Below are 18,018 nucleotides of genomic sequence, written 5' to 3'. Positions count from 1 at the left end.
CTAAGCAATGCGTGCGGAACTAGCAGGCAGCTCGATGGGCTGGCGTGATGGCAGACCACATGCAGCGGATGGCGAACCACACGATCCAGTCAAGCAGCTAGTGCTAAGGCCCATGACATCCCAACAGAGAGCGTGTGGCTGGAGGCTGGCCGTGTGGGCTGCAAACCCTATTTGGCATTGTAGGCACCCGTTATAGTGCATTTTGCTAACGAGCGCCTGCAACGCACACCCCCTGCCTTGATTTGGGCCGGCCCAGTTGCTTTCTTTCTCTTTTCCTAGAAAAACTGACCTAGGCCATAAGGTAGAAACACAGCAACCACCTAGAACAACCCACCACATGTGACAAGTTACTCATTTTTCTCCTTCTATTCTTTCTCCATATCGCGACCTGTTTTCTCGTTTTTCTCTTTTTTGGAACGGTTTTGTTGGTTTTTACGGGCCTGATGTGATTGTTTTTGCTTGCTTATCTATTAATTAATCGGGCAATTCTCATCTTTGTTACTACTGAATTCGAGATCCTTCGGGGCAGACTTCAAAAAAATCACTTTCAAACCAATTATCACAATAACTATATAAAAAGACAGATACACTAAAAAACATTTCCATGATAATACGTGTTTGTCACACTAGGTCATGTTTTCTATTGTGTTGTACATTCGTGATGATTTTATAACATACTCAAAATAATTATACATGTGCTGTCATAGAAGTGTTCCATAACAATACTCAAATTATGTCACGGAAGTGTCCACTTACACTTCCCTCTCGCTCCCGAACCCCCCTGGCGCTACCCCTCCCATGGTCGCGAGTTAATTGCATGTTAGTGCCACACTTCAGCACCCACTCACGGATTGGTACCATTACTCAAAAGTTTTGCAATTCAGTACCAACTTAGGGCCTAAGTGGTGCAATTGTTGGGGAACATAGTAATTTCAAAAAATTTCCTACGCACACACAGGATCATGGTGATGTATAGCAACGAGAGGGGAGAGTGTGTCTACGTACCCTCATAGACCGAATGCGGAAGCATTAGCACAACGCGGTTGATGTAGTCATACGTCTTCACGATCCGACTGATCCAAGTATCGAACGCACGGCACCTCCGAGTTCTGCACACGTTCAACTCGATAACGTCCCGCGAGCTCCGATCCAGCAAAGCTTCACATGAGAGTTTCGTCAGCACGATGGCGTGGTGGTGGTGATGATGATGCTACCGACGCAGGGCTTCGTCGAAGCACCGCTACGATATGATCGAGGTGGATTATGGTGGAGGGGGCACCGCACATGGCTAAGAGATCAATGATCAATTGTTGTGTCTATGGGGTGCCCCCTGCCCCCGTATATAAAGGAGCAAGGGGGGATGCCAGTCGGCCCCTGTAGGGCTCCTAGTAGGAGGAGGAAAGGAAGGAGGAGAGGGAGAAGGAAGGAGAGGGAGGAAAAGGAGGAAAGGGGGGCGGCCCCCTAGTCCAATTCGGTTTGGGCTAGGGGGGCGCGTGCCCTGCCTCCTCTCTTCCACCACTTGGCCCATGAGGCCCATTACTTCTTCCTCGTATTCCCGTAACTCCCGAGTACCCCGAAAAATACCCGAATCACTCAGAATCTTTCCGATGTCCGAATATAGTCATCCAATATATCAATCTTTACGTCTCAACCATTTCGAGACTCCTCGTCATGTCCCTGATCTCATCCGGGACTCCAAACTACCTTTGGTACATCAAATCACATAAACTCATAATACCGATCATCACCGAACGTTAAGCGTGCGGACCCTACGGTTTCGAGAACTATGTAGACATGACCGAGACACGTCTCTGGTCAATAACCAATAGCGGAACCTGGATGTTCATATTGGCTCCCACATATTCTACGAAGATCTTTATCGGTCAAACCGCATAACAACATACGTTGTTCCTTTTGTCATCGGTATGTTACTTGCCTGAGATTCGATCGTCGGTATCTCAATACCTAGTTCAATCTCGTTACCGGAAAGTCTCTTTACTCGTTCCATAATACATCATCCCGCAACTAACTCATTAGTTACAATGCTTGCAAGGCTTATAGTGATGTGCATTACCGAGTGGGCCCAGAGACACCTCTCCGACAATCGGAGTGACAAAATTCTAATCTCAAAATACGCCAACTCAACAAGTACCTTCGAAGACACCTGTAGAGCACCTTTATAATCACCCAGTTACGTTGTGACGTTTGGTATCACACAAAGTGTTCCTCTGGTAAACGGGAGTTGCATAATCTCAGGGTCATAGGAACATGTATAAGTCATGAAGAAAGCAATAGCAACATACTAAACGATCAAGTGCTAAGCTAACGGAATGGGTCAAGTCAATCACATCATTCTCCTAATGATGTGACCCCGTTAATCAAATGACAACTCATGTCTATTGCTAGGAAACATAACCATCTTTGATCAACGAGCTAGTCAAGTAGAGGCATACTAGTGACACTTTGTTTGTCCATGTATTCACACATGTATTATGTTTCTGATTAATACAATTCTAGCATGAATAATAAACATTTATCATGATATAAGGAAATAAATAATAACGTTATTATTGCCTTTAGGGAATATTTCCTTCAGTCTCCCACTTGCACTAGAGTCAATAATCTAGTTCACATATTTATGTGATTAGTTCACATCTCCATGTGACTAATACCCAAAGGGTTTACTAGAGTCAATAATCTAGTTCACATCGCTATGTGATTAACACCCAAAGAGTGATCATGTTTTGCTTGTGAGAGAAGTTTAGTCTACGGGTCTGCAACATTCAGATCCGTATGTATTTCGCAAATTTCTATGTCTACAATGCTCTGCACGGAATACTCTAGCTAATTGCTCCCACTTTCAGTATGTATCCAGATCGAGACTTAGAGTCATCTAGATCGATGTTAAAAAGCTTGCATCAACGTAACTCTTTACGATGAACTCTTTTATCACCTCCATAACCGAGAAATATTTCCTTGGTCCTCTAAGGATAATTTTGACCGATGTCCAGTGATCTACTCCTAGATCACTATTGTACTCCTTTTGCCAAACTCAGGGTAGGGTATACAATAGGTCTGGTACATAGCATGGCATACTTTATAGAACCTATGACTGATGCATAGGGAATGATTTTTCATTCTCTTTCTATTTTCTGCCGTGGTTTGGTTTTTAGTCTTTACTCAACTTCACACCTTGCAACACAGGAAAGAAATCCTTCGTTGACTGTTCCATTTTGAACTACTTCAAAATCTTGTCAGGGTATGTACTCATTGGAAAAACTTATCAAGCGTCTTGATCTATCTCTATAGATCTTGATGCTCAATGTGTAAGCAGCTTCATCGAGGTCTTTCTTTGAAAAACTCTTTTCAAACACTCCTTTATGCTTTACAAAAAATTCTACATTATTTCCGATCAAAAATATGTCATTCACATATACTTATCAAAAAATTTGTAGTGCTCCCACTCACCTTTTTGTAAATATAGGCTTCACCGCAAGTCTGTATAAAACCATATGCTTTGATCAACTCATCAAAGTGTATATTCCAACTCCGAGATGCTTGCACCACTCCATAGATGGATCGCTGGAGCTTGCTCATTTTGTTAGCACCTTTTAGGATCGAAAAAACCTTCTGGTTGCATCATATACAAATATTCTTTAAGAAATCCATAAAGGAATACAGTTTTGACATCCATTTGCCAGATTTCATAAAATGCAGCAATCGCTAACATGATTCGGAAAAACTTTTAAGCATCGATACGAGTGAGAAAATCTCATCGTAGTCAACACCTTGAACTTATCGAAAACATTTTGCGACAATTCGAGCTTTGTAGATAGTAACACTACTATCAGTGTCCATCTTCCTCTTGAAGATCCATTTATTCTTAATGATTCACTGATCATTGGGCAAGTCAATCAAAGTCCATACTTTGTTCTCATACATGGATCCCATCTCAGATTTCATGGTCTCAAACCATTTCACCGAATCTGGGCTCATCATCGCTTCCTCATAGTTCATAGGTTCGTCATGGTCTAGCAGCATGACCTCCAGAACAGGATTACCGTACCACTTTGGTGCGGATCTTACTTTGGTTGACCTACGAGGTTCGGTACTAACTTGATCTGAAGTTTCATGATCATCGTCATTAGCTTCCTCACTAATTGGTGTAGGTGTCACAGGAACCAGTTTCTGTGATGAACTACTTTCCAATAAGGGAGCAGGTACAGTTACCTCATCAAGTTCTACTTTCCTCCGACTCACTTCTTTCGAGAGAAACTCCTTCTCTAGAAAGGATCCATTCTTAGCAACGAATGTCTTGCCTTCGGATCTATGATAGAAGGTGTACATAACAGTTTCCTTTGGGTTTCCTATGAAGACACATTTCTCCGATTTGGGTTCGAGCTTATCAAGTTGAAGCTTTTTCACATAAGCATCGCAACCCCAAACTTTAAGAAACGACAACTTTGGTTTCTTGCCAAACCATAGTTCATAAGGCGTCGTCTCAACGGATTTTGATGGTGCCCTATTTAACGTGAATGCAGCTGTCTCTAAAGTATAACCCCAAAACGATAGCGGTAAATCAGTAAGAGACATCATAGATTGCACCATATCTAATATAGTACGGTTACGATGTTCGGACACACCATTACGCTGTGGTGTTCCAGGTGGCGTGAGTTGCGAAAATATTTTGCATTGTTTCAAATGAAGACCAAACTCGTAACTCAAATATTCTCCTCCACGATCAGATCGTAAAAACTTTATTTTCTTGTTCCGATGATTTTCCACTTCACTCTGAAATTGTTTGAACTTTTCAAATGTTTTAGATTTATGTTTCATCAAGAAGATATACCCATATCTTACTCAAATCATCTGTGAAGGTCAGAAAATAACGATACCTGCCGCGAGCCTCAACACTCATCGGACTGCATACATCAGTATGTATTATTTCCAACAAGTTTGTTGTTTGCTCCATTGTTTCGGAGAACAGAGTTTTAGTCATCTTCCCCATGAGGCATGGTTCGCAAGCATCAACCGATTCATAATCAAGTGATTCCAAAGCCCATCAGCATGGATTTCCTTCATGCGCTTTACACCAATATGACCTAAACGGCAGTGCCACAAATAAGTTGCACTATCATTATTAACTTTGCATCTTTTGGCTTCAATATTATGAATATGTGTATCACTACGATCGAGATTCAATAAACCATTCACCTTGGGTGTATGACCATTGAAGGTTTTATTCATGTAGACAGAACAACAATTATTCTCTGACTTTAAATGAATAACCGTATTGCAATAAACATGATCAGATCATATTCATGCTTAACGCAAACACCAAATAACATTTATTTAGGTTCAACACTAATCCCGAAAGTATAGGGAGTGTGCGATGATGATCATATCAATCTTGGAACCACTTCCAACACACATCATCACTTCACCCTTAACTAGTCTCTATTCATTCTGCAACTCCCGTTTCGAGTTACTAATCTCAGCAACTGAACTAGTATCAAATACTGAAGGGTTTCTATAAACACTAGTAAAGTACACATCAATAACATGTATATCAAATATACCTTTGTTCACTTTGACATCCTTCTTATCCGCCAAATACTTGGGGCAGTTCTGCTTCCAGTGACCAGTCCCTTTGCAGTAGAAGCACTTAGTCTCAGGCTCAGCTCTAGACTTGGGCTTCTTCACTTGAGCAGCAACTTGCTTGCCATTCTTCTTGAAGTTCCCCTTCTTCCCTTTGCCCTTTTTCTTGAAACTAGTGGTCTTGTCAACCATCAACACTTGATGTTTTTCTTGATTTCTACCTTTGTCAATTTCTGCATCACGAAGAGCTTGGGAATCATTTCCGTTATCCCTTGCATATTATAGTTCACCACCAAGTTCTAGTAACTTGGTGATAGTGACTAGAGAACTTTGTCAATTACTATCTTATCTGGAAGATTAACTCCCACTTGATTCAAGCAATTGCAGTACCCAGACAATCTGAGCACATGCTCACTGGTTGAGCTATTCTCCTCCATCTTTGTAGGCAAAGTACTGTCAGAGGTCTCCTACCTCTCGACACGGGCATGATTATGAAATACTAATTTCAACTCTTGGAACATCTTATATGCACCGTGGCATTCAAACCATTTTTGAAGTCCCGGTTCTAAGCCGTAAAGCATGGTGCACTAAACTATCAAGTAGTCATCATACCAGGCTTTTCCAAATGTTCATAACGCCTGCATATGCTCCTGCAATAGTTCCGTCACCTAGTAGTGCATCAAGGACATAATTCTTCTGTGCAGCAATGAGGATAATCCTCAGATCACGGATCCAATCCGCATCATTGCTATTAACATCTTTCAATTTATTTTTCTCTAGGAACATATCAAAAATAAACGGGGAAGCTATGTGCGAGCTATTGATCTACAACATAGATATGCAAATACTATCAGGACAAAGTTCATGATAAATTTAAGTTCAATTAATCATATTACTTAAGAACTCCCACTTAGATAGACATCCCTCTAGTCATCTAAATGATCACGTGATCCAAATCAACTAAACCATGTCCGATCATCACGTGAGATGGAGTAGTTTTCAATGGTGAACATCATTATGTTGATCATATCTACTATATGATTCACACTCGACCTTTTGGTCTCCAGTGTTCCGAATCCATATCTGCATATGCTAGGCTCGTCAAGTTTAACCCGAGTATTCTGTGTGTGTAAAACTGTCTTACACCCGTTGTAGATGAACGTTGAGCTTATCACACCCGATCATCACGTGGTGTCTCGGCACGATGAACTTTGGCAACGGTGCATACTCAGGGAGAACACTTTTACCTTGAAGTTTACTGAGAGATCATCTTATAATGCTACCGTCAAACAAAGCAGAATAAGATGCATAAAGGATAAACATCACATGCAATCAATATAAGTGATATGATATGGCCATCATCATCTTGTGCCTTTGATCTCCATCTCCAAAGCACTGTCATGATCACCATTGTCACCGGCGCGACACCTTGATCTCCATCGTAGCATCATTGTCGTCTCGCCAACTACTGCTTCTACGACTATCGCTACCGCTTAGTGATAAAGTAAAGCAATTACAGGGCGATTGCATTGCATACAATAAAGAGACAACCATATGGCTCCTGCCAGTTGCCGATAACTCCGTTACAAAGCATGATCATCTCATACAAAGAATATAGCATCATGTCTTGACCATATCACATCACAACATGCCCCGCAAAAACAAGTTAGACGCCCTCTACTTTGTTGTTGCAAGTTTTACGTGGCTGCTATGGGCTGAGCAAGAACCGTTCTTACCTACGCACCAAAACCACAATGATAGTTCGTCAAGTTAGTGTTGTTTTAACCTTCGCAAGGACTGGGCATAGCCACACTCGGTTCAACTAAAGTTGGAGAAACTGACACCCGCCAGCCACCTGTGTGCAAAGCACGTCAGTAGAACCAGTCTCGCGTAAGTGTACGCATAATGTCGGTCCGGGCCACTTCATCCAACAATATCGCCGAACCAAAGTATGACATGCTGGTAAGCAGTATGACTTGTATTGCCCACAACTCACTTGTGTTCTACTCGTGCATATAACATCTACGCATAAACCTGGCTTGGATGCCACTGTTGGGGAACGTAGTAATTTCAAAAAAAATCCTACGCACACACATGATCATGGTGATGTATAGCAATGAGAGGGGAGAGTGTGTCTACCTACCCTCGTAGACCGAATGCAGAAGCGTTAGCACAACGCGGTTGATGTAGTTGTATGTCTTCACGATCCGGCCGATCCAAGTACCGAATGCACGACACCTCCGAGTTCTGCACACGTTCAACTCGATGATGTCCCGTGAGCTCCGATCCAGCAAAGCTTCACAGGAGAGTTTCGTCAGCACGACGGCGTGGTGACGATGATGATGATGCTACCGACGCAGGGCTTCACCTAAGCACAGCTACGATATGATCGAGGTGGATTATGATGGAGGGGGGCACCGCACACGGCTAAGAGATCAATGATCAATTGTTGTGTCTATGAGATGCCCCTACCCCCGTATATAAAGGAGCAAGGGGGGATGCCGACCATCCCCTGTAGGGCGCGCCAGGAGGAGGAGTCCTCCTCCTAGTAGGAGGAGGAAAGGAAGGAGGAGAGGGAGAAGGAAGGAGAGGGAGGAAAAGGAGGAAAGGGGGGCCGGCCCCCTAGTCCAATTCGGTTTGGGCTAGGGGAGCCGCGCGCCCTGCCTCCTCTCTTCCACCACTTGGCCCATGAGGGCCATTACTTCTTCCTCGTATTCCCGTAACTCCCCGGTACCCCGAAAAATACTCGAATCACTCGGAACCTTTTCGATGTCCGAATATAGTCGTCCAATATATCGATCTTTATGTCCCGACCATTTCGAGACTCATGTCCCCGATCTCATCCGGGACTCCGAACTACCTTCGGTACATCAAATCACATAAACTCATAATACCGATCGTCACCGAACGTTAAGCGTGCGGACCCTACGGGTTCGAGAACTATGTAGACATGACCGAGACACGTCACCGGTCAATAACCAATAGCGGAACCTAGATGTTCATATTGACGCCCACATATTCTACGAAGATCTTTATCGGTCAAACCGCATAACAACATATGTTGTTCCCTTTGTCATCGGTATGTTACTTGCCCGAGATTCGATCGTCGGTATCTCAATACCTAGTTCAATCTCGTTACCTGCAAGTCTCTTTACTCGTTCCGTAATACATCATCCCGCAACTAACTCGTTAGTTATAATGCTTGCAAGGCTTATAGTGATGTGCATTACCGAGTGGGCCCAGAGATACCTCTCCGACAATCAGAGTGACAAAATCCTAATCTCGAGATACGCCAACTCAACAAGTACCTTCGGAGACACCTGTAGAGCACCTTTATAATCACCTAGTTATGTTGTGACGTTTGGTATCACACAAAGTGTTCCTCTGGTAAACGGGAGTTGCATAAGCTCATAGTCATAGGAACATGTATAAGTCATGAAGAAAGCAATAACAACATACTAAATGATCAAGTGCTAAGCTAACGAAATGGGTCAAGTCAATCACATCATTCTCCTAATGATGTGATCCCGTTAATCAAATGACAACTCATGTCTATGGCTAGGAAACATAACCATCTTTGATCAGCGAGCTAGTCAAGTCGAGGCATACTAGTGACACTTTGTTTGTCTATGTATTCACACATGTATTATGTTTCTGGTTAATACAATTCTAGCATGAATAATAAACATTTATCATGATATAAGGAAATAAATAATAACTTTATTATTTCCTCTAGGGCATATTTCCTTCAGCAGTACGGTCAGAGGTGCGTATAAACGCGTATTGACAGTAATTCCGACAGGCTGGGCCCACCTATCAGGCGACATGCTGGCCGAATCGGCCCGCACCGCCCGTGCCGCTCGTTGGCCGAATCGACCCGCGCCGCTCATCCTAGTCAGCGAGCGGCATGGGCGGCGCGGGCCGATTCAGCCAGCGTGTAGGTCTAGGTCTTCAATGTTAGCAGGGACCTAGACTACATGCCTCGAATGCAACCCTCCTATCAGGCGACACGTTGGCCGAATCGGCCCGCGCCGCTAATCCTAGTTAGCGAGCGGCGCGGGCGGCGCGGGCCTATTCGGCCAGCGTGTAGGTCTAGGTCTTCAATGTTAGCAGGGACCTAGACTACATGGGCATTGAGACAAAACCCCCAGTCCTGTGCAAGCACCACTGTCTGCCAGCTGAGAGGAGGGTTGCATTCGAGGCATTTCACACTGGCAGGAGGTTCTTAGCCTGTTCAAAGAAGGTAACAATCATTGTAGTAGTCATTGCAGTAGTCTAATTGTTGAAATAGTTATTACTGCAGATATCCATTAGTGCTAGTTACACTCACTGCAATCATTGTTTATTGTCTCTACTAATTAGTGCTAGTTACAATCATTGTAGTAGGCTGTCGGTACATAATTCTTTAGTAGTGCATTGTTTAGTCTGGTCACTCCTTTCTGTGTATCATCGGTACTTAATTGATAGAGAGCTTTGTTAGGAGTGCATTGTTTAGTCTGGCCTTTCTTTAATTGGGCAATGTTAGTTGATCAAAGTGTCACTTCATAGCTTTAATTGTGCATTGTTATACTGTTTTTAAATGCCTAGGGATTTCCAGTGTATCTGGTATGTTGTTCTTTAGTATATATAGGGTGAGTGGAGGCTATCAGTAGGTCAAATTGGTCAATGTTTTATTCTGCTTGCTAGTGTTATTTGTTGCATTCTGTTGTATAAGTGGTATAAGTTGGTTGCTGCATAAGTGGTATAATTTGTCATGTTGGAATTCAATTATATTGTGAGAAAGAAAGTGAGAAATGATGTTGTTGATATTGCAAGGAAATGAGAACTGTGGTTTTGTTCAATGGGTTGACCCAGAGTGGCCTCCTACAATGCATAATGCTCTATTGAAGCTATGGGAGTTGTATTCAGACAGCATGAGTGATAGGAGGAAAGATAATCTAGATAATCCATTGACTATTCACCATCTGACAGAAGAGAAAAACAACCTGGAGGCCAACTATGACAAATTGGTTGAAGATGTGCATCAACTTTTCAATGCTCAAGAGGATAGGATGATGGATTTCGGCTACTTGCAGTCCAAGATGAAGAACACTGGGGTTAGCACCTCAGTTGTCTCTTATATGAGGAGAGATTGAGAAGAAAGATGCAGAGATCTTCAAGTTGCAAGAGAAGTATGAAGTGCTTATGAACATCACAGAGGCTCAAGGCACTGTCATCCAGAACCTGAAGCTCAACCATTTGAAAGAGAAGGAAAAGCTAATCCAGGAGCATCACAATGATGCCATGAATATGTTGCAAACTTAGGGTTGATGAACTCACTAAGTCTAATGAGAAGTTAATCCAAGAGAATCAACAGATTGAGCTTCACATGGGTGATCTCAAGAAGGGTCATCAGAAGCTCTTTGCAGGTAGAGATCAGCTCAAACTTTAGATTGCTGATTTGCTCAAGGCAGAGGAGAAGAATAAGCAGAAGTTGAAGGGGATTCAGGCCATCTTGGCTGACTGAACAATATGAAGATCAAGATCTAGATGAAGATGAAGAAGGGCATAAGTAGTTGACCTTTTGTGATGTATGGTGTTGTTTAGTTAACTAAGTTGAATTCTAGTATGTTGTGTAAGAACATATTTATTATGTTTAGTTGTGAACTAGGTTGAACTCCACTATGTTATGTAAGAATCTTTTAATTATGGTGCTTCAAGCTCTCTATGATGATCAATGGTGGTTCAAGCTGTCTATGATGATATTTGGTGCATCAAGCTGTTTATGATGATGTATGGTGCTTTCATAGTTGGTTTTTATAAGTTATATGATGATCTATGATGGTCTTTGGTACATCAAGTTATATGATAAGTGATATGTGTTATAAGTTATATGATAAGTGAATGTGTTATAAGATATATTGGCTCTGTCGATGCCGAGAACCCCTAGAACCTAACCCTAGGTCAAATTGGCTCTGTCGATGCCGAGAACCACTAGAACCTAAACCCAAGGTCAAATTGGCTTCATCGATGCCGAGAACCCCTAGAACCTAAACCCAAGGTCAAATTGGCTCCGTCGATGTCGAGAACCCATAGAACCTAAACCTAGGTCAAATTGGCTCTGTCGACGCCCAGAACCCCTAGAACCTAACCTAGGTCAAATTGGCTCTGTTGACACCCAGAACCCCTAGAACCTAACCTAGGTAAAATTGGCTCTGTCGATGCCGAGAACCCCTAGAACCTAACCTAGGTCAAATTGGCTCTGTCGACGCCGAGAACCCCTAGAACCCAACCTAATCATCAAATCCCATCATCAAACATTAACATTGCCAATAACATTAATCATCAAATCTAATCATCAAACATTAACATTGCCAATAACAGTAATCATCAAATCTCATCATCAAACATTAACATTGCCAAATTGATAGCATAACATTGCCAATAACATTAAACATTAACTCAGGTAAGATAGCTGATAGCAATTCAGTACACTCAAACATAATCATCCAACCAGTTTGACTTGTTGGTTCAGTACACTCAAACATAATCATCCAACCATTGTTCAGGGCACATAACATTGATCAGGACATTGTTTAGAGAAACAACAACTCATGACACTCATTTGTTACCACTGGCAGAAAACCAGGCCATCCAACCAGTGTGACTTGTTGGTTCATAAGATGTAGAAGGAGCTGCATATTTTGGGGCAGTGAATGGCCTTGCACCACTAGTTAAAGGTTGTGATCTTGCACCAGACCTTGCACTAGACCTTGCACCAGATCTTGCAGGTGGGGGCTGTGATCTTGCAGGTGGAGGCTGATACTGTGATCTTGCAGGTGGGGCATGTGATCTTGCAGGTGGAGGTTGCTGCTGTGATCTTGCATGTGTCTTGCAAAAAGAAGTGGGATTGTTATTAGTAGTCAACATAAAAAATATTAACAAATGCACTAGTCAACTAATACAAAAGAAGTGAGATTGGTATTACCACATGCTTGTTTTTCCTCATAGCCAAATCTGGTTTCAATTGTTTCGGACAGTTGGTGTATCTATGGCCTTGGAGCCCACAGTTAGAGCATGTTATTGTGGCCATTCTACTGTTGTCCTTTGGCTTTGGCACTTCAAACTTGCCCTTGATCCTCTTCTCTTTCTTTCTTCCTCTCCTAACATGAAATTCCGGTGGCTCTATGTTTGGTCCAGGTGTCCTTATAGAGTCATGTTCACCAGGAACATGAAAAATCATAGGTTCATATGCCGCCAAGTAAAAAGTTTTTTGAAGAATTTACAAACAAAGTCCTATGGAAACCTTTTATCCCTTTTAATTGCTGAAATTGCATGGTTGCATGGTATGCCACTCAGGTCCCATTTTCTGCAACCACATGTATAATTATCCAAGTTCACAGGGTGTGTTTGCTGCCCACTGATCACTTGCCATAAATTAACACCAGCTTGAATGGGTTTGCAGTATCTGGCCCTCTCCTTTTCCAGCTCTAGCTTCTCAGCATAATGTGGTGTGATCTCCCAGAAAGCTGCCTTTCCTCTCTCTCTCTCCCCTCTGTCTCTCTATTCCTATGCCATCTCACCATTTGCTTGTCCTTAATACCATCAACCATAGTCCTAATAGGCCTTTTCCTAAAATCAAGGATATACTTGTTGAACACCTCAGATAGGTTGTTAACAACCAAATCTGTCTTGCAGTTAGTGTCAAAAGCATGCCTAGCCCATGTTTTCTTAGGAATTCCATTAAGCTAGATCCAAGCATCCTCACACTCATTTCTCAAATCATTGATAGCAATATTAAACTTATGTTCATTGTAAGCATAGCTGGCATTATCCATGCATTTCTTTAGATCTTCCCCCTAAACCAGCATTCTGGAAATTTGCATACAAGTGTCTAAGACACTATCTCTGGTGGCAGTTTGGAAATACTCTATTCACTGCATTTAGTAGCCCCTGTTGAAATTACACAGCAAACTAAGCTACTGACTACAGATATATTTGAAGATACACAGCAAACTATGCTACTAAAATCACACAACAAACTATGTACTTGCCTTCTGTCTATCAGACATGATAGTATAAGGACCAAACTGGCCAACTTCTCCTTCTAGACATATCTTCAGTTGATGCAGAAACCAACACCAATTTGTTGTATCCTCCTGATCAACAATGGCAAATGCAATTAGAAATTTTTTGTTATTGCCATCTCTGCCAGTGGCAGCAAGGATCTGTGCACATGTGGTGAGCTTAATAAAGCATCCATCAACACTTGTTTTTGCAAAGAAAGAACCAATTAAGTCAGTACATAACAAAGAAACTAAAGCAAATGTGTAATCATGTACAAGTTGATGTGTGTTATAGTAAATAAAGCAAAGAAACAACTAACTAACCAATGAAAGGTCTGCATCCATTGAGAAATACCTCCCTTGCTCCATTTAAGAAGAAAAACATTGCATGAAACCTTGGCCCTGGATGTGGTATTTTTTTGTTGCTTTAGGAACTAGAGTTGTAACTACAACCCTACTTCTAGGGTTTGTCTGCATGATGGTTGCTGCATAGTCCCTTAGCCTGGGATACTGCTTCTTGTGTTCTCCTAAGACAGCTTCCACAACAAGGTTTTTGGCCCTATAGGCCATGTGCTTAGGAACCTCAACACCATACTTCTCCTGGCAGGCATCACTCAGAGTTTGTATACTAGTGGTTGGATCAGACCTGAACAATGACTCATAGTTCTTTGCAAGCCACTTTGCACTAACCCTTGACGACTCTGTAGTGGTAGGGCAAGTGTGCTCTAGCCTCATTTTTTATAGCAAAAGTCTTTTCACCTTTGATCACAGTAGCAACAATGTAGAACCGACAATGCTCATTTTAGCAACATGCAATGATCCTTTGGTCAGAGTTTCTATGATATCTGAAATCTCTTGACTGTGAAATGTGCAAGCTCAACAGGGCATCTCTGAATTGTTGTTGATTTGTGAAGCACGTGTACTTACATAATTGCTAGTGTGGGTGCTCCATTTTGTCATCGAACCATATCCTAGGTTTTCTTTTTTGTGTCCTACTCTTCTTGCATTTCTTTAGGACAAATTGCAGTGGCTCATGCCCATCATCTTCACTATCCAGCAGCCAACCAGTTTCTTCTTCATCTGATGAAGGAGTGAAATCTGGCTTCACCTCCTTTAAAACACTAGAATGTGTTCTAGTGGTTGGGCACCTCCTAACTGGCAGCTTCTGCCTCTTCCTTGGAGGTTCTACCTGCAATTGTTGAGCTACCTCCACATTCACACTCTCGTCCCTCTCTTCATCCCCCTCTCTTCCTCCTCCCTCTCCTCCATCTCAAACAGATCCCCAACCTCGGTGTCACCCTCATAATGCAGTTGTTCCTCCTCTTCTGACTCATCATCTGAATATTCATCTTCATCATCTGCTAGTTGTTCCTCATCTGCTTGTCTCTTTCCATCTATTATCTCTGTGTCTTGACAAATCCTGTACTTCTCCATGTAGTTGTCACTATCATATGCCCCTTCTGAATTATCACTACTGTAATATCCCTCCTCCAACAAAACTTCATCCTCCATCACAGCTTTCAGCTTTTGTTTACCTAGTTTTTTGCTCTCTTGTGTGCAAAAACCAGTAGCTTCAACATTGGTACTGCTGCTGCACTGACTATGAAAAACAACCCCTTGGTCATCAACAGCAAGCACATCTGGCTCACCGAGATATACACAACTGGTGGTGCATAAATAATGGTTTGTAGTTCAGCATTTCTGTGACTTGCAGCACTGTCAGTGACTGTTGCTCTAACTAACAGGTTCAGAACTAAAGTATGCTCATGCTGCTTCTTAAGTTGATGTAATTTAATGTTTGTGTCAATCAAGTCTAGGCCATGCTCTCTTTTCTCTCCTATGCATGTGTTCTCCACGTGATACAATTCATCAGAGAATGTAAATCCTTGTGTATGCAATAGTGCATACAAATTCAGAAAAGTGACATCAGAACTGCATATCTTCCTATCCAAATTATGTTGGGCATCAAAGTGAATCCTAACATCCCAGATAGCATCATCCACACTACAAGTGGCAGCAAATTTGGACATTTTCAGTAACACTAACCCTAGCCCCAAATTGGAAGAAAGAAGAGAGGAGAGGGAGGAGGACTTACAACACTCCACCACATCTATGGGTCCAGTGATGGCTCGTGGAAGGGTTGGCGACCCATATCTCTGCCATCCGCAGGCGCTGCTCCATGGTCAGCGGGGCCTCCTCCATTTCTTCCTCGATGCTCGAGTAGTACGACGAACTGTCACCGTCGCCCTTGGCTAGTCCTGCGTGTGCATCGGCCCTGAGGCTAGGAAGATCTCCGTACCCACCCACATCGCCACCGCTGCTCGAGCCGCCGCAGACACCACCACCGCCCGGATTTGCCATCGCCATTGCCAGTGAGGAGAGCGGGGAGGAGAGGGAGAGGGGAACGAGAGTTAGGGTTCGAACCGGCGGCTCGATTCGACCTAGCCCATTAGGTCGGACTCATCCGAGTTAGCGAGCCGTCCACGCGTCGATTCGGCCAGCGTGTCGCCTGACAGGTGGGCCCGACCTGTCGGATACGCGGTCAATATGCGTTTATACATAGCTTAGCCCGTTATGCATCACTTAGACCCTGAGTTGATACTGAACTGCAAAAACTTTTGAGTAGTGGTACCAACCCGTGAGTAGGTGCTGAAGTGTGGTATCAACATGCAATTAACTCCATGGTCGCCGCCACCGACCCGGCGTCGCCCTCCCTCTCCTCTTCCGATCTTGTGAGCTACTCCCTTCGTTCGGAATTACTTGTCTTGAAAATGGATGTATTTAGAACTAAAATACATCTAGATACATCCATTTTTACGACAAGTAATTTCGAACGGAGAGAGTACACGATAGATCGACTTCCTCCCTATCCGGGTAGGTTCCCCATCCGCGGCCTCGCCCCTACGCCATTCCTATCGCCTCGCTATGCAGGCCCCCGCCAAACACCACCACCAGCTCCCGGCACAGGGCGCAACCATCCAGGCCCAACATGCGATCCTTCCTAGATCGACGATGGAGACCCCGATCTGAGGGAATCCACAACCGCACAGGATCCGCCGAGCACCACCGAGGCTGGCCAGATCGAGATCGCGGCTCTCCTTTCAGTCATCCCCTGATTGAACCACGTACGGCTGACTACAACACGAGCATCAACTTTGTGACTTCCTCTTAACAGAGGCCAGGCCATGGCTGCTGGGGTCCAAGTTAGTGTGCGCTGCGAGCCCTTAAGCAGCGCGTGTGTGAGCACTGCATCACTCCACCTCACCTCCCTCAAACCTAACCCCCTCAATCCGACAACGACCTCTGCCAGCAGCCCCATCACATCTCCGTTTTTCTCCCCGGGCTAGCAAAAATCTCAATCTTCTGCCGGAGCTCTCCTAGCACCGTCCACTTTCTTCCGTGGCCAGAAGACATGCTTTTCCTTTTTTTCTCTGTGCCTTTTTATTTTAATTGTTGTTCTCCCGTTGAATTATGTAGAGAAAGCACAAAGAGGCTTTTAGAACAATCCAGAAGTTCATGGGAACCAGCTGCTATTGCATGCAGGAAATACTACCTTGTTTACAGAACCAATGGATGACCAATAGTGCAACTGAATTAGTGCAGATATTCAGAATTTTACAAAGGAAATTTGTATGTACTACCACCTTCAATAATACATAAATACATAATGATACTGAATGGCTGATTGAACTAACCACACAACTATATTATGATAATGATACTGAATTGTTGTAATTTGGTTGTATGCTCAAAATTGCAAGCATTCTGCTTTATTTTAGGGCTTGTACGGATGTACCAGCAAAGCTATTTGAGATATGTCACAGCTAAATTAGTAGCCTTTTCATGCCCCTGCAAACAGTACTTTGCATTCAGTTTCCTATTGTATGCCAAGCCTATGCATGTATTTTGTACTGATCATTCTTCTGTCCTCTCTTTGCTCGGACATGTGGTTTTTTGGTTATGTGTGTTTTTTGGACATGGGGTCTTTGATATGCATAACATCAAATGAATAAGAGAAACCAAAAGAAGGTAAATGTGTTAGCCTGCTGCTGGCATCGAAGGAGCAGCTGCAGGCATAAACCATCTAGAGTTGGTTTTGTCGATTAAAAACACACATGTAATCCTTGTATGATACTTTCATCTATTCTCTAATTCACTTGTAGTATGAAATTCTTCACCAATTTTTCTTTAGGAGAAAATGCTTTCTTGAGAATTTAGGAGATGAGCGCTGGAATTATTATGATATATTGAGAAAGGATATATTGCGCTTAGAGCTTTCAGTTCATGAAGTGATCAACCTTTTTTCTATTCGTTGCCACTTTTTTAAACTTACATCCGGCATTGAGATACAATAAAGGTGTTCCTCGTCAGTTAT

Source organism: Triticum urartu, chromosome 1A (genome assembly GCF_056163025.1).
Source record: "Triticum urartu cultivar PI428250 chromosome 1A, HENAU_Tu73, whole genome shotgun sequence".
In the NCBI taxonomy this organism is placed as follows: domain Eukaryota; kingdom Viridiplantae; phylum Streptophyta; class Magnoliopsida; order Poales; family Poaceae; genus Triticum; species Triticum urartu.
The sequence above is the reverse complement of the archived record's forward strand: the minus strand, read 5'-3'. Positions refer to the sequence as shown.